Source organism: Panulirus ornatus, chromosome 13 (genome assembly GCF_036320965.1).
Source record: "Panulirus ornatus isolate Po-2019 chromosome 13, ASM3632096v1, whole genome shotgun sequence".
Lineage (NCBI taxonomy): Eukaryota > Metazoa > Arthropoda > Malacostraca > Decapoda > Palinuridae > Panulirus > Panulirus ornatus.
In genome coordinates, this window is record NC_092236.1 from 34,209,442 (window position 1) to 34,225,829 (window position 16,388).

Sequence of the window (16,388 nt, forward strand, 5' to 3'; positions counted from 1 at the left end):
TATCTAAAACACTTCACTTCCTCCAGTTTTTCTCCATTCAAACTCACCTCCCAATTGACTTGACCCTCAACCCTACTGTACCAAATAACCTTGCTCTTATTCACATTTACTCTTAACTTTCTTCTTCCACACACTTTTCCAAACTCAGTCACCAGATTCTGCAGTTTCTCACATGAATCAGCCACCAGCGCTGTATCATCAGCGAACAACAACTGACTCACTTCCCAAGCTCTCTCATCCCCAACAGACTTCATACTTGCCCCTCTTTCCAAAACTCTTGCATTTACCTCCCTAACAACCCCATCCATAAACAAATTAAACAACCATGGAGACATCACACACCCCCCGCCGCAAACCTACATTCACTGAGAACCAATCACTTTCCTCTCTTCCTACACGTACACATGACTTACATCCTCTATAAAAACTTTTCACTGCTTCTAACAACTTTCCTCCCACACCATACATTCTTAATACCTTCCACAGATCATCTCTATCAACTCTATCATATGCCTTCTCCAGATCCATAAATGCTACATACAAATCCATTTGCTTTTCTAAGTATTTCTCACATACATTCTTCAAAGCAAACACCTGATCCACACATCCTCTACCACTTCTGAAACCACACTGCTCTTCCCCAATCTGATGCTCTGTACATGCCTTCACCCTCTCAATCAATACCCTCACATATAATTTACAAGGAATACTCAACAAACTTATATATATATATATATATATATATATATATATATATATATATATATATATATATATATATATATATATATATATATATATATATATATATGTATATAAATATATATATATATATATATATATATATATATATATATATATATATATATATATATATATATATATATATATATATATATATATATATATATGTATATAAATATATATATATATATATATATATATATATATATATATATATATATATATATATATATATATATATATATATATATATATATATATATATATATATATATATATATATATATATTTATATATATATATATATATATATATATATATATATATATATATATATATATATATATATATATATATATATATATATATATATATATATATATATATATATATTATTATTATTATTATTATACTTTGTCGCTGTCTCCCTCGTTTGCGAGGTAGCGCAAGGAAACAGACGAAAGAAATGGCCCAACCCCCCCCCCATACACAAGTATATACATACGTCCACACACGCAAATATACATACCTACACAGCTTTCCATGGTTTACCCCAGACGCTTCACATGCCTTGATTCAATCCACTGATAGCACGTCAACCCGGTATACCACATCGCTCCAATTCACTCTATTCCTTGCCCTCCTTTCACCCTCCTGCATGTTCAGGCCCCGATCACACAAAATCTTTTTCACTCCATCTTTCCACCTCCAATTTGGTCTCCCTCTTCTCCTCGTTCCCTCCACCTCCGACACATATATCCTCTTGGTCAATCTTTCCTCACTCATTCTCTCCATGTGCCCAAACCACTTCAAAACACCCTCTTCTGCTCTCTCAACCACGCTCTTTTTATTTCCACACATCTCTCTTACCCTTACGTTACTCACTCGATCAAACCACCTCACACCACACATTGTCCTCAAACATCTCATTTCCAGCACATCCATCCTCCTGCGCACAACTCTATCCATAGCCCACGCCTCGCAACCATACAACATTGTTGGAACCACTATTCCTTCAAACATACCCATTTTTGCTTTCTGAGATAATGTTCTCGACTTCCACATATTCTTCAAGGCTCCCAGAATTTTCGCCCCCTCCCCCACTCTATGATCCACTTCCGCTTCCATGGTTCCATCTGCTGCCAGATCCACTCCCAGATATCTAAAACACTTCACTTCCTCCAGTTTTTCTCCATTCAAACTCACCTCCCAATTGACTTGACCCTCAACCCTACTGTGCCTAATAACCTTGCTCTTATTCACATTTACTCTTAACTTTCTTCTTCCACACACTTTACCAAACTCAGTCACCAGCTTCTGCAGTTTCTCACATGAATCAGCCACCAGCGCTGTCTCATCAGCGAACAACAACTGACTCACTTCCCAAGCTCTCTCATCCCCAACAGACTTCATACTTGTCCCTTTTTCCAAAACTCTTGCATTTACCTCCCTAGCAACCCCATCCATAAACAAATTAAACAACCTTGGAGACATCACACACCCCTGCCGCAAACCTACATTCACTGAGAACCAATCACTTTCCTCTCTTCCTACACGTACACATGCCTTACATCCTCGATAAAAACTTTTCACTGCTTCTAACAACTTTCCTCCCACACCATATATTCTTAATACCTTCCACAGAGCATCTCTATCAACTCTATCATATGACTTCTCCAGATCCATAAATGATACATACAAATCCATTTGCTTTTCTAAGTATTTCTCACATACATTCTTCAAAGCAAACACCTGATCCACACATCCTCTACCACTTCTGAAACCACACTGCTCTTCCCCAATCTGATGCTCTGCTCTGTACATGCCTTCACCCTCTCAATCAATACCCTCCCATATAATTTACCAGGAATACTCAACAAACTTATACCTCTGTAATTTGAGCACTCACTCTTATCCCCTTTGCCTTTGTAAAATTGGCACTATGCACGCATTCCGCCAATCCTCAGGCACCTCACCATGAGTCATACATACATTAAATAATCTTACCAACCAGTCAATAATACAGTCACCCCCTTTTTTAATAAATTCCACTGCAATACCATCCAAGCCTGCTGCCTTGCCGGCTTTCATGTTCCGCAAAGCTTTCACTACCTCTTTTCTGTTTACCAAATCATTTTCCCTAACCCTCTCACTTTGCACACCACCTCGACCAAAACACCCTATATCTGCCACTCTATCATCAAACACATTCAACAAACCTTCAAAATACTCACTCCATCTCCTTCTCACATCACCACTACTTGTTATCACCTCCCCATTTGCGCCCTTCACTGAAGTTCCCATTTGCTCCCTTGTCTTACTCACTTTATTTACCTCCTTCCAGAACATCTTTTTATTCTCCCTAAAATTTAATGATACTCTCTCACCCCAACTCTCATTTGCCCTTTTTTTCACCTCTTGCACCTTTCTCTTGACCTCCTGTCTCTTTCTTTTATACATCTCCCACTCAATTGCATTTTTTCCCTGCAAAAATCGTCCAAATGCCTCTCTCTTCTCTTTCACTAATACTCTTACTTCTTCATCCCACCACTCACTACCCTTTCTAATCAACCCACCTCCCACTCTTCTCATGCCACAAGCATCTTTTGCGCAATCCATCACTGAATCCCTAAATACATCCCATTCCTCCCCCACTCCCCTTACTTCCATTGTTCTCACCTTTTTCCATTCTGTACTCAGTCTCTCCTGGTACTTCCTCACACAGGTCTCCTTCTCAAGCTCACTTACTCTCACCACCCTCTTCACCCCAACATTCAGTCTTCTTTTCTGAAAACCCATACAAATCTTCACCTTAGCCTCCACAAGATAATGATCAGACATCCCTCCAGTTGCACCTCTCAGCACATTAACATCCAAAAGTCTCTCTTTCGCACGCCTGTCAATTAACACGTAATCCAATAACGCTCTCTGGCCATCTCTCCTACTTACATAAGTATACTTATGTATATCTCGCTTTTTAAACCAGGTATTCCCAATCATCAGTCCTTTTTCAGCACATAAATCTACAAGCTCTTCACCATTTCCATTTACAACACTGAACACCCCATGTATACCAATTATTCCCTCAACTGCCACATTACTCACCTTTGCATTCAAATCACCCATCACTATAACCCGGTCTCGTGCATCAAAACCACTAACACACTCATTCAGCTGGTCCCAAAACATTTGCCTCTCGATCTTTCTTCTCATGCCCAGGTGCATATGCACCAATAATCACCCACCTCTCTCCATCAACTTTCAGTTTTACCCATATTAATCGAGAATTTACTTTCTTACACTCTATCACATACTCCCACAACTCCTGTTTCAGGAGTATTGCTACTCCTTCCCTTGCTCTTGTCCTCTCACTAACCCCTGACTTTACTCCCCAGACATTCCCAAACCACTCTTCCCCTTTACCCTTGAGCTTCGTTTCACTCAGAGCCAAAACATCCAGGTTCCTTTCCTCAAACATACTACCTATCTCTCCTTTTTTCACATCTTGGTTACATCCACACACATTTAGGCACCCCACTCTGAGCCTTCGAGGAGGATGAGCACTCCCCGCGTGACTCCTTCTTCTGTTTCCCATTTTAGAAAGTTAATACAAGGAGGGGAGGATTTCTGGCCCCCCGCTCCCGTCCCCTCTAGTCGCTTTCTACGACACGCGAGGAATACGTGGGAAGTATTCTTTCACCCCTATCCCCAGGGATGATATACATATATATATACACATACACACACACACACACACATACATACGCACATATACACACACACACACACACACATACATATATATATACATATGAAAAATGTAAGAAACAATTTATAAAACTGAAACTTCTAGCTTGAAATGAATGAAAAAAAGAATGTCACATAATGGTTCAACCTCTGGCTATGGAAAAAAGGAAATGTATAATTTATTTACACAAACGTCAATAGCAGTTCTCATCAATTTAACCACTGTATCAATAAGCTTCAATGTCTAAGCTACATTTTTCTCCAATTTCACTATTTTCCTTCACATTTTCAATTGTGTCTGAAGGTTCTACTTCAAGAGTGATTGGTGGTGGGTGAGGAGGTCTTAATGAAGAGTGACGCCCTTGATATCCTGAAGGACGGTAGTCCCTTGGTGCATGACCTTCGCTCTCTGCTGCCGCTGGTACATAAACAAGCTCCTTCAGACGGGTACGGCTTTTCTGGCACAGAGGCCCAGGTGTCATGACATCAACGAAGGTTCATCGGTGGAAGCTTCCTCCAAAGGCTCTAGGAATGGCTTGGAGCTGCCACGCCGTCAGCCCCTGGCCATTACGCTGACCTGAAACGCTAGGTGTGTAGGTGTCCACTAACGACCACTGTACATCCCGGATGTTGTATAACACAGCTGGTGATGGAACAACGTATGCCAGCTGAAAAATTCGTACAGTCTCGCGTCGCTACAAGCTTGACCTGATTGCTTTTCCTGCCTCAGATATATTTATACTTATACTTTGTCGCTGTCTCCCGCGTTTGCGAGATAGCGCAAGGAAACAGACGAAAGAAATGGCCCAACCCCCCCATACACATGTATATACATACGTCCACACACGCAAATATACATACCTACACAGCTTTCCATGGTTTACCCCAGACGCTTCACATGCCTTGATTCAATCCACTGACAGCACGTCAACCCCGGTATACCACATCGCTCCAATTCACTCTATTCCTTGCCCTCCTTTCACCCACCTGCATGCTCAGGCCCCGATCAAACAAAATCTTTTTCACTCCATCTTTCCACCTCCAATTTGGTCTCCCTCTTCTCCTCGTTCCCTCCAGCTCCGACACATATATCCTCTTGGTCAATCTTTCCTCACTCATTCTTTCCATGTGCCCAAACCACTTCAAAACACCCTCTTCTGCTCTCTCAACCACGCTCTTTTTATTTCCACACATCTCTCTTACCCTTACGTTACTCACTCGATCAAACGACCTCACACCACACATTGTCCTCAAACATCTCATTTCCAGCACATCCATCCTCCTGCGCACAACTCTATCCATAGCTCACGCCTCGCAACCATACAACATTGTTGGAACCACTATTCCCTCAAACATACCCATTTTTGCTTTCCGAGATAATGTTCTCGACTTCCAAACATTCTTCAAGGCCCCCAGAATTTTCGCCCCCTCCCCCACCCTATGATCCACTTCCGCTTCCATGGTTCCATCCGCTGCCAGATCCACTCCCAGATATCTAAAACACTTCACTTCCTCCAGTTTTTCTCCATTCAAACTCACCTCCCAATTGACTTGACCCTCAACCCTACTGTACCTATTAACCTTGCTCTTATTCACATTTACTCTTAACTTTCTTCTTCCACACACTTTACCAAACTCAGTCACCAGCTTCTGCAGTTTCTCACATGAATCAGCCACCAGCGCTGTATCATCAGCGAACAACTGACTCACTTCCCAAGCTCTCTCATCCCCAACTGACTTCATACTTGCCCCTCTTTCCAAAACTCTTGCATTTACCTCCCTAACAACCCCATCCATAAACAAATTAAACAACCATGGAGACATTACACACCCCTGCCGCAAACCTAAATTCACTGAGAACCAATCACTTTCCTCTCTTCCTACACATACACATGATTACATCCTCGATAAAAACTTTTCACTGCTTCTAACATCTTTCCTCCCACACCATATATTCTTAATACCTTCCACAGAGCATCTCTATCAACTCTATCATATGACTTCTCCCGATCCATAAATGCTACATACAAATCCATTTGCTTTTCTAAGTATTTCTCACATACATTCTTCAAAGCAAACACCTGATCCACACATCCTCTACCACTTCTGAAACCACACTGCTCTTCCCCAATCTGATGCTCTGTACATGCCTTCACCCTCTCAATCAATACCCTCCCATATGATTTACCAGGAATAATCAACAAACTTATACCTCTGTAATTTGAGCACTCACCCTTATCCCCTTTGCCTTTGTACAATGGCACTATGCACGCATTCCGCCAATCCTCAGGCACCTCACGATGAGTCATACATACATTAAATAACCTTACCAACCAGTCAACAATACAGTCACCCCCTTTTTTAATAAATTCCACTGCAATACCATCCAAGCCTGCTGCCTTGCCGGCTTTCATCTTTCGCAAAGCTTTTACTACCTCTTCTCTTTTTACCAAATCATTTTCCCTAACCCTCTCACTTTGCACACCACCTCGACCAAAACACCCTATATCTGCCACTCTATCATCAAACACATTCAACAAACCTTCAAAATACTCACTCCATCTCCTTCTCACATCACCACTACTTGTTATCACCTCCCCATTTGCGCCCTTCACTGAAGTTCCCATTTGCTCCCTTGTCTTACGCACTTTATTTACCTCCTTCCAGAACATCTTTTTATTCTCCCTAAAATTTAATGATACTCTCTCACCCCAACTCTCATTTGCCCTTTTTTTCACCTCTTGCACCTTTCTCTTGACCTCCTGTCTCTTTCTTTTATACATCTCCCACTCAATTGCATTTTTTCCCCGCAAAAATCGTCCAAATGCCTCTCTCTTCTCTTTCACTAATACTCTTACTTCTTCATCCCACCACTCACTACCCTTTCTAAGCAACCCACCTTCCACTCTTCTCATGCCAGAAGCATCTTTTGCGCAATCCATCACTGATTCCCTAAATACATCCCATTCCTCCCCCATTCCCCTTACTTCCATTGTTCTCACCTTTTTCCATTCTGTACTCAGTCTCTCCTGGTACTTCCTCACACAGGTCTCCTTCCCAAGCTCACTTACTCTCACCACCCTCTTCACCCCAATATTCACTCTTCTTTTCTGAAAACCCATACAAATCTTCACCTTAGCCTCCATAAGATAATGATCAGACATCCCTCCAGTTGCACCTCTCAGCACATTAACATCCAAAAGTCTCTCTTTCGCGCGCCTGTCAATTAACACGTAATCCAATAAGGTATATATATATATATATATATATATATATATATATATATATATATATATGTATATATATATACATATATTTCTTTTTTCTTTCAAACTATTCGCCATTTCCCGCGTTAGCGAGGTAGCGTTAGGAACAGAGGACTGGGCCTTTTTTGGAATATCCTCACCTGGCCCCCTCTGTTCCTTCTTTTGGAAAATTAAAAAAAAAAAAAAACGAGAGGGGAGGATTTCCAGCCCCCCGCTCCCTCCCCTTTTAGTCGCCTTCTACGACACGCAGGGAATACGTGGGAAGTATTCTTAATCCCCTATATATATATATGTATACACACACACATCTTGAACTTCCTGATTCTAGTTCATGTACACTTTTGCAATCAGTCAAAAGAAAAATACTGTACAGGAAATCTAAATATGCTGATTATCATGAAGGCAAAACATTAATAAGGCAATAACAAAAATTTTTTTTATGGAAATATATATATCACATTTCACAGATCACAGACCTAAAATATTTACAGAGTTACAAAATAATTAAGAAATATTGTGATCAATATCATAAATTCTCAGTATATATATATATATATATATATATATATATATATATATATATATATATATATATATATATATATATATATATATATATATATATATATACATATATCTGTTTCCCATTTTAGAAAGTTAAAAAATACAAGGAGGGGAGGATTTCTTGCCCCCCGCTCCCGTCCCCTCTAGTCGACTTCTACGACACGCGAGGAACGCCTGGGAAGTATTCTTTCACCCCTATCCCCAGGGATAATATATACACACATACACACATAATATATCCTCACATATACACACACACACACATATTCATATATATACATATGAAAAAAAGTAAGAAATAATTTAGAAAACTGAAACTTCTAGCTTGAAATGAAACGAGAAAATGAATGTCACGTAATGGTTCGACCTCTGGCTATGGAAAAGGAAAATGTATAATTTATTTACACAAACGTCAATAGTAGTTCTCATCAATTTAGCCACTGTATCAATAAGCTTCAATGTCTAAGCTACATTCTTTTCCAATTTCACTATTTTCTTGTCAAAGCGCAATGTATGAAAACTATCACTCCAGTAACACAACTATAAACATTTACTTCCCCTTTAAAAAAGTTCTGGGGAAGTCTGTCTCGATACACTGCGGGACACTCTACCACCTGGCGAGGTTTGTGTTGCAATGGTTCTTGATTCACAAAAGCAAATTTTACCCTTCCAAATAAAATAATGATAAGTTTCTACACCAAAACCAAGCGTATCTCACAATACAGTTCCTCTTTTGTAAGAATAACACCATTTAACTATTTGCTTATCAGCTACAACAAACAAAAATTTTGGTAAGGATTGCTAAATTTTCTAGAATCGACCAAATCTGCCTTCTCGTTGGTCTTTATCTTGAGAATGTGAACGGTATCTTTCCAATGAAGTTGAATTATCCCTGTATTCCCGTCTAAGCTCCCTAGATCTGGAGCGAGACCTTGACCTTCGGCTCCGAGAGCGAGATCTACGTCGGCGACTTCTACCTCTTGACCTCCTCCTCTTGCGGCTATAAAGCTCCCTACGCAGCTTTCTTGATATTAGTTTCAGATGCATGAAATTGCAGAATCCACTGCGAGTACATTCTCCCATTTCATATTGGCGGCAGCAGGCCTCACGGAATATATATATATATATATATATATATATATATATATATATATATATATATATATATATATATATATATATATATATATATATATATATATATATATGCATATATATATATATTTATTAATTCATTTTATTTATTTTGCTTTGTCGCTGTCTTCCGCGTTAGCGAGGTAGCGCAAGAAAACACACGAAAGAATGGCCAAACCCGCCCACATACACATGTATGTACATACACGTCCACACACGCAAATATACATACCTATATATCTCAATGTACACATATGTATACACAAACAGACATATACATATATACACATGTATATAATTCATACACTCTGCCTTTATTTGTTCCCATCGCCAACTCGCCACACATGAAATAAGAACCCATCCCCCTCTCATGTGTGCAGTGTAGCGCTAGGAAAAGACACCAAAGGCCCCATTCGTTCACACTCAGTCTCTAGCAGTCATGTAATAATGCACCGAAACCACAGCTCCCTTTCCACAACCAGGCCACACAAAACTTTCCATGGTTTACCCAAGACGCTTCACATGCCCTGGTTCAATCCATTGACAGCACGTCGACCCCGGTATACCACACGTTCCAATTCACTCTATTCCGTGCACGAATTTCACCCTCCTGCATGTTCAGGCCCCGATCACTAAAAATCTTTATCACTCCATCTTTCCACCTCCAATTTGGTGTCCCACTTCTCCTAGTTCCCTCCACCTCTGACACATATGTCCTCTTGGTCAATCTTTCCTCACTCATTCTCTCCATGTGGCCAACCATTTCAGAACACCTTCTTCTGCTCTCTCTACCACACTCTTTTTACTTCCACACATCCCTCTTACCCTTACATTACTTACTCGATCAAACCACCTCACACCACATATCGTCCTCAAACATCTCATTTCCAGCACATCTACCCTCCTGCGCACAACTCAATCCATAGCCCACGCCTCGGAAACATACCACATTGTTGGAACCACTATTCCTTCAAACATCGCCATTTTTGCTTTCCGAGATAATGTTCTCGACTTCCAAACATTTTTCAAGGCTCCTAGAATTTTCGCCCCCTCCCCCACACTATGATTCACTTCCGCTTCCATGGTTCAATCCGCTGCCAGATCCACTCCCAGGCATCTAAAACACTTTACTTGCTCCAGTTTTTCTCCATTCAAACTTACCTCCCAGTTGACTTGACCCTCAACATTACTGTAACTAATAATCTTGCTCTTATTCACATTTACTCTTAACTTTCTTCTTCCACACACTTTACCAAACTCAGTCACCAGCTTCTCCAGTTTCTTACAAGAATCAGCCACCAGGGCTGTATCATCATCGAAAACCAACTGACTCACTTCCCAAGCTCTCTCATCCACAACAGACTGCATACTTGCCCCTCTTTCCAAAACTATTGCATTCACCTCCCTAACAACTCCATCCATAAACAAATTAAACAACCATGGAGACATCACACACCCCTTGCCGCAAACCTATATTCACTGAGAACCAATCACTTTCCTCTCTTCCTACACGTACACATACCTTACATCCTTGATAAAAACTTTTCACTGCTTCTAACTACTTGTCTTCCACACCATATATTCTTAAAACCTTCCAAAGAGCATCTCTATCAAATCTATCATATGCCTTCTCCAGATCCATAAATGCTACATACAAATCCATTTGTTTTTCTAAGTATTTCTCACATACAATCTTCAAAGCAAACACCTGATACACATATCCTGCATCACTTCTGAAACCACACTGCTCTTCCCCAATCAGATGCTCTGTACATGCCTTCACCCTCTCAATCAATACCCTCCCATGTAATTTACCAGGAATACTCAACAAACTTACACCTCTGTACTTTGAGCACTCACTCTTATCCCCTTTGCATTTGTACAGTATATATATATATATATATATATATATATATATATATATATATATATATATATATATATATATATATATATATATATATATATATATATATATATATATATATATATATATATATATATATATATATATATATATATATATATATATATATATATATATATATATATATATATATATATATATATATATATATATATATATATATATATATATATATATATATATATATATATATATATATATATATTATATATATATATATATATATATATATATATATATATATATATATATATATATATATATATATATATATATATATATATATATATATATATATATATATATATATATATATATATATATATATATATATATATATATATATATATATATATATATATATATATATATATATATATATATATATATATATATATATATATATATATATATATACATATATATATATATATATATATATATATATATATATATATATATATATATATATATATATATATATATATATATATATATATACATATATTTATACATATATATATATATATATATATATATATATATATATATATATATATATATATATATATATATATATATATATATATATATATATATATATATATATATAAATATATATATATATGTATATATATATATACATATATATATATATATATATATATATATATATATATATATATATATATATATATATATATATATATATATATATATATATATATATATATATATATATATATATATATATATATATATATATATATATATATATATATATATATATATATATATATATATATATATATATATATATATATATATATATATATATATATATATATATATATATATATATGAAAGCCGGCAAGGCAGCAGGTTTGGATGGTATTGCAGTGGAATTTATTAAAAAATGGTGTTACTGTATTATTGACTGGTTGGTAAGGTTCTTTAATGTACGTATGTCTCATGGTGAGGTGCCCGAGTATTGGCGGAATGCATGCATAGTGCCATTGTACAAAGGCAAAGGGGATAAGAGTGAGGGCTCAAATTACAGAGGTATAAGTTTGTTGAGTATTCCTGGTAAATTATATGGGAGGGTATTGATTGAGAGGGTGAAGGCATGTACAGAGAATCAGATTGGGGAAGAGCAGCGTGGTTTCAGAAGTGGTAGAGGATGTGTGGATCAGGTGTTTGCTTTGAAGAATGTATGTGAGAAATACTTAGAAAAGCAAATGGATTTGTATTTAGCATTTATGGATCTGGAGAAGGCATATGAGAGAGTTGATAGAGATGCTCTGTGGAATGTATTAAGAATATATGGTGTGGGAGGCAAGTTGTTAGAAGCAGTGAAAAGTTTTTATCGAGGATATAAGGCATGTTTACGTGTAGGAAGAGAGGAAAGTGATTGTTTCTCAGTGAATGTAGGTTTGCGGCAGGGGTTTGTGATGTCTCCATGGTTGTTTGATTTGTTTTTGGATGGGGCTGTTAGGGAGGTGAATGCAAGAGTTTTAGAAAGAGGGGCAAGTATGAAGTATGTTGTGAATGAGAGAGCTTGGGAAGTGAGTCATTTGTTGTTCGCTGATGATACAGCGCTGGTGGCTGATTCATATGAGAAACTGCAGAAGCTGGTGACTGATTATGGTAAAGTGTGTGAAAGAAGAAGGTTAAGAGTAAATGTGAAAAAGAGCAAGGTTATTAGGTACAGTAGGGTTGATGGTCAAGTCAATTGGGAGGTAAGTTTGAATGGAGAAAAACAGGAGGAAGTAAAGTGTTTTAGATATTTGGGAGTGGATCTGGCAGCGGATGGAACCATGGAAGTGGAAGTGGATCCTAGGGTGGGGGAGGGGGCGAAAATCCTGGGAGCCTTGAAGAATGTGTGGAAGTCGAGAACATTGTCTCGGAAAGCAAAAATGGGTATGTTTGAAGGAATGGTGGTTCCAACAATGTTGTATGGTTGCGAGGCGTGGGCTATGGGTAGAGTTGTGCGCAGGAGGGTGGATGTGCTGGTAATGAGATGTTTGAGGACAATGTGTGGTGTGAGGTGGTTTGACTGAGTAAGTAACGTAAGGGTAAGAGAGATGTGTGGAAATAAAAAGAGCGTGGTTGAGAGAGCAGAAGAGGGTGTTTTGAAATGGTTTGGGCACATGGAGAGAATGAGTGAGGAAAGATTGACCAAGAGGATATATGTGTCGGAGGTGGAGGGAACGAGGAGAAGTGGGAGACCAAATTAGAGGTGGAGAGATGGAGTGAAAAAGATTTTGTGTGATCGGGGCCTGAACATGCAGGAAAGTGAAAGGAGTGCAAGGAATAGAGTGATTTGGATCGATGTGGTATACCGGGTTGACGTGCTGTCAGTGGATTGAATCAGGGCATGTGAAGCGTCTGGGGTAAACCATGGAAAGCTGTGTAGGTATGTATATTTGCGTGTGTGGACATGTATGTATATACATGTGTATGGGGGTGGGTTGGGCCATTTCTTTCGTCTCTTTCATTGCGCTACCTCGCAAATGCGGGACACAGAGACAAATCAAAAAACAAAAAAGAAAATATCTATCTATCTATCTATCTATCTATATATATATATCTATATATATATATATATATATATATATATATATATATATATATATATATATATATATATATATATATATATATATATATATACGCGGGAAACAGCGACAAAGCAAAAAAAAAAAAGAAAATATATATATATGTATACGCTTAGACGTATAAGTATGTATATTTGAGTGTGTGGACGTGTATGTATATATATGTGTATGTGGGTTGGTTGGGCCATTCTTTCGTCTGTTTCCTTTTGCTACCTCGCGAACGCGGGAGACAGATACAAATCAAAATAGATAAAATAGATAAATATATATATATATATATATATATATATATATATATATATATATATATATATATATATATATATATATATATATATATAAATATATATATTTATTAAAAAAAGGGGGTGACTGTATTGTTGACTGGTTGGTAAGGTTATTTAATGTATGTATGACTCATGGTGAGGTGCCTGAGGATTGGCGGAATGCGTGCATAGTGCCATTGTACAAAGCCAAAGGGGATAAGAGTGAGTGCTCAAATTACAGAGGTATAAGTTTGTTGAGTATTCCTAGTAAATTATATGGGAGGGTATTGATTGAGAGGGTGAAGGCATGTACAGAGCATCAGATTGGGGAAGAGCAGTGTGGTTTCAGAAGTGGTAGAGGATGTGTGGATCAGGTGTTTGCTTTGATGAATTTATGTGAGAAATACTTAGAAAAGCAAATGGATGTGTATGTAGCATTTATGGATCTGGAGAAGGCATCTGATAGAGTTGACAGAGATGCTATGTGGAAGGTATTAAGAATATATGGTGTGGGAGGCAAGCTGTTAGAAGCAGTGAAAAGTTTTTATCGAAGATGTAAGGCATCTGTACGTGTAGGACGAGAGGAAAATGATTGGTTCTCAGTGAATGTAGGTTTGCGGCAGGGATGTGTGATGTCTCCATGGTTGTTTATGGATGGAGTTGTTAGGGAGGTGAATCAAGAGTTTTGGAAAGAGGGGCAAGTATGAAGTCTGTTTTGTTTGTAGAGCTTGGGAAGTGAGTCAGTTGTTTTTCGCTGATGATACAGCGCTGGTGGCTGATTCATGTGAGAAACTGCAGAATCTGGTGACTGAGTTTTGTAAAGTGTGTAAAAGAAGAAAGTTAAGAGTAAATGTGAATAAGAGCAAGGTTATCAGGTACAGTAGGGTTGAGGGTCAAGTGAATTGGGAGGTAAGTTTGAATGGAGAAAAACTGGAGGAAGTAAAGAGTTTTAGATATCTTGGAGTGGATCTGGCAGCGGATGGAACCATGGAAGCGGAAGTGGATCCTAGGGTGGGGGAGGGGGCGAAAATCCCGGAAGCCTTGAAGGATGTGTGGAAGTCGAGAACATTATCTCGGAAAGCAAAAATGGGTATGTTTGAAGGAATAGTGGTTCCAACAATGTTGTATGGTTGCGAGGCGTGGGCTATGGATAGAGTTGTGCGCAGGAGGATGGATGTGCTGGAAATGAGATGTTTGAGGACAATGTGTGTTGTGAGGTGGTTTGATCGAGTAAGTAACGTAAGGGTAAGAGAGATATGTAGAAATAAAAGGAGCGTGGTTGAGAGAGCAGAAGTGTGTGTTTTTGAAATGGTTTGGGCACATGGAGAGAATGAGTGAGGAAAGATTGACCAAGAGGATATATGTGTCGGAGATGGAGGGAACGAGGAGAAGTGGGAGACCAAATTGGAGGTGGAAAGATGGAGTGAAAAAGATTTTGTGTGATCGGGGCCTGAACATGCAGGAGGATGAAAGGAGGACAAGGAATAGAGTGAATTGGATCGATTTGGCATACCGGGGTTGACGTGCTGTCAGTGGATTGAATCAGAGCATGTGAAGCGTCTGGGGTAAACCATTGAAAGCTGTGTAGGTATGTATATTTGCGTGTGTGGACGTGTATGTATATACATGTGTATGCGGGTGGGTTGGGCCATTTCTTTCGTCTGTTTCCTTGCACTACCTCGCAAACGCGGGACACAGCGACAAAGCAAAAAAAAAAAAAAAAAAAATATATATATATATATATATATATATATATATATATATATATATATATATATATATATATATATATATATATATATATATATATATATATATATATATATATATATATATATAGGTATGTAGCATTTATGGATCTGGAGAAGGCATATGATAGAGTTGATAGAGATGCTTTGTGGAAGGTATTAAGAATATATGGTGTGGGAGGAAATTTGTTAGAAGCAGTGAAAAGTTTTTATCGAGGATGTAAGGCATGTTTACGTGTAGGAAGAGAGGAAAGTGATTGGTTCTCAGTGAATATAGGTTTGCGGCAGGGGTGTGTGATGTCTCCATGGTTGCTTAATTAGTTTATGGATGGGGTTGTTAGGGAGGTAAATGCAAGAGTTTTGGAAAGAGGGGC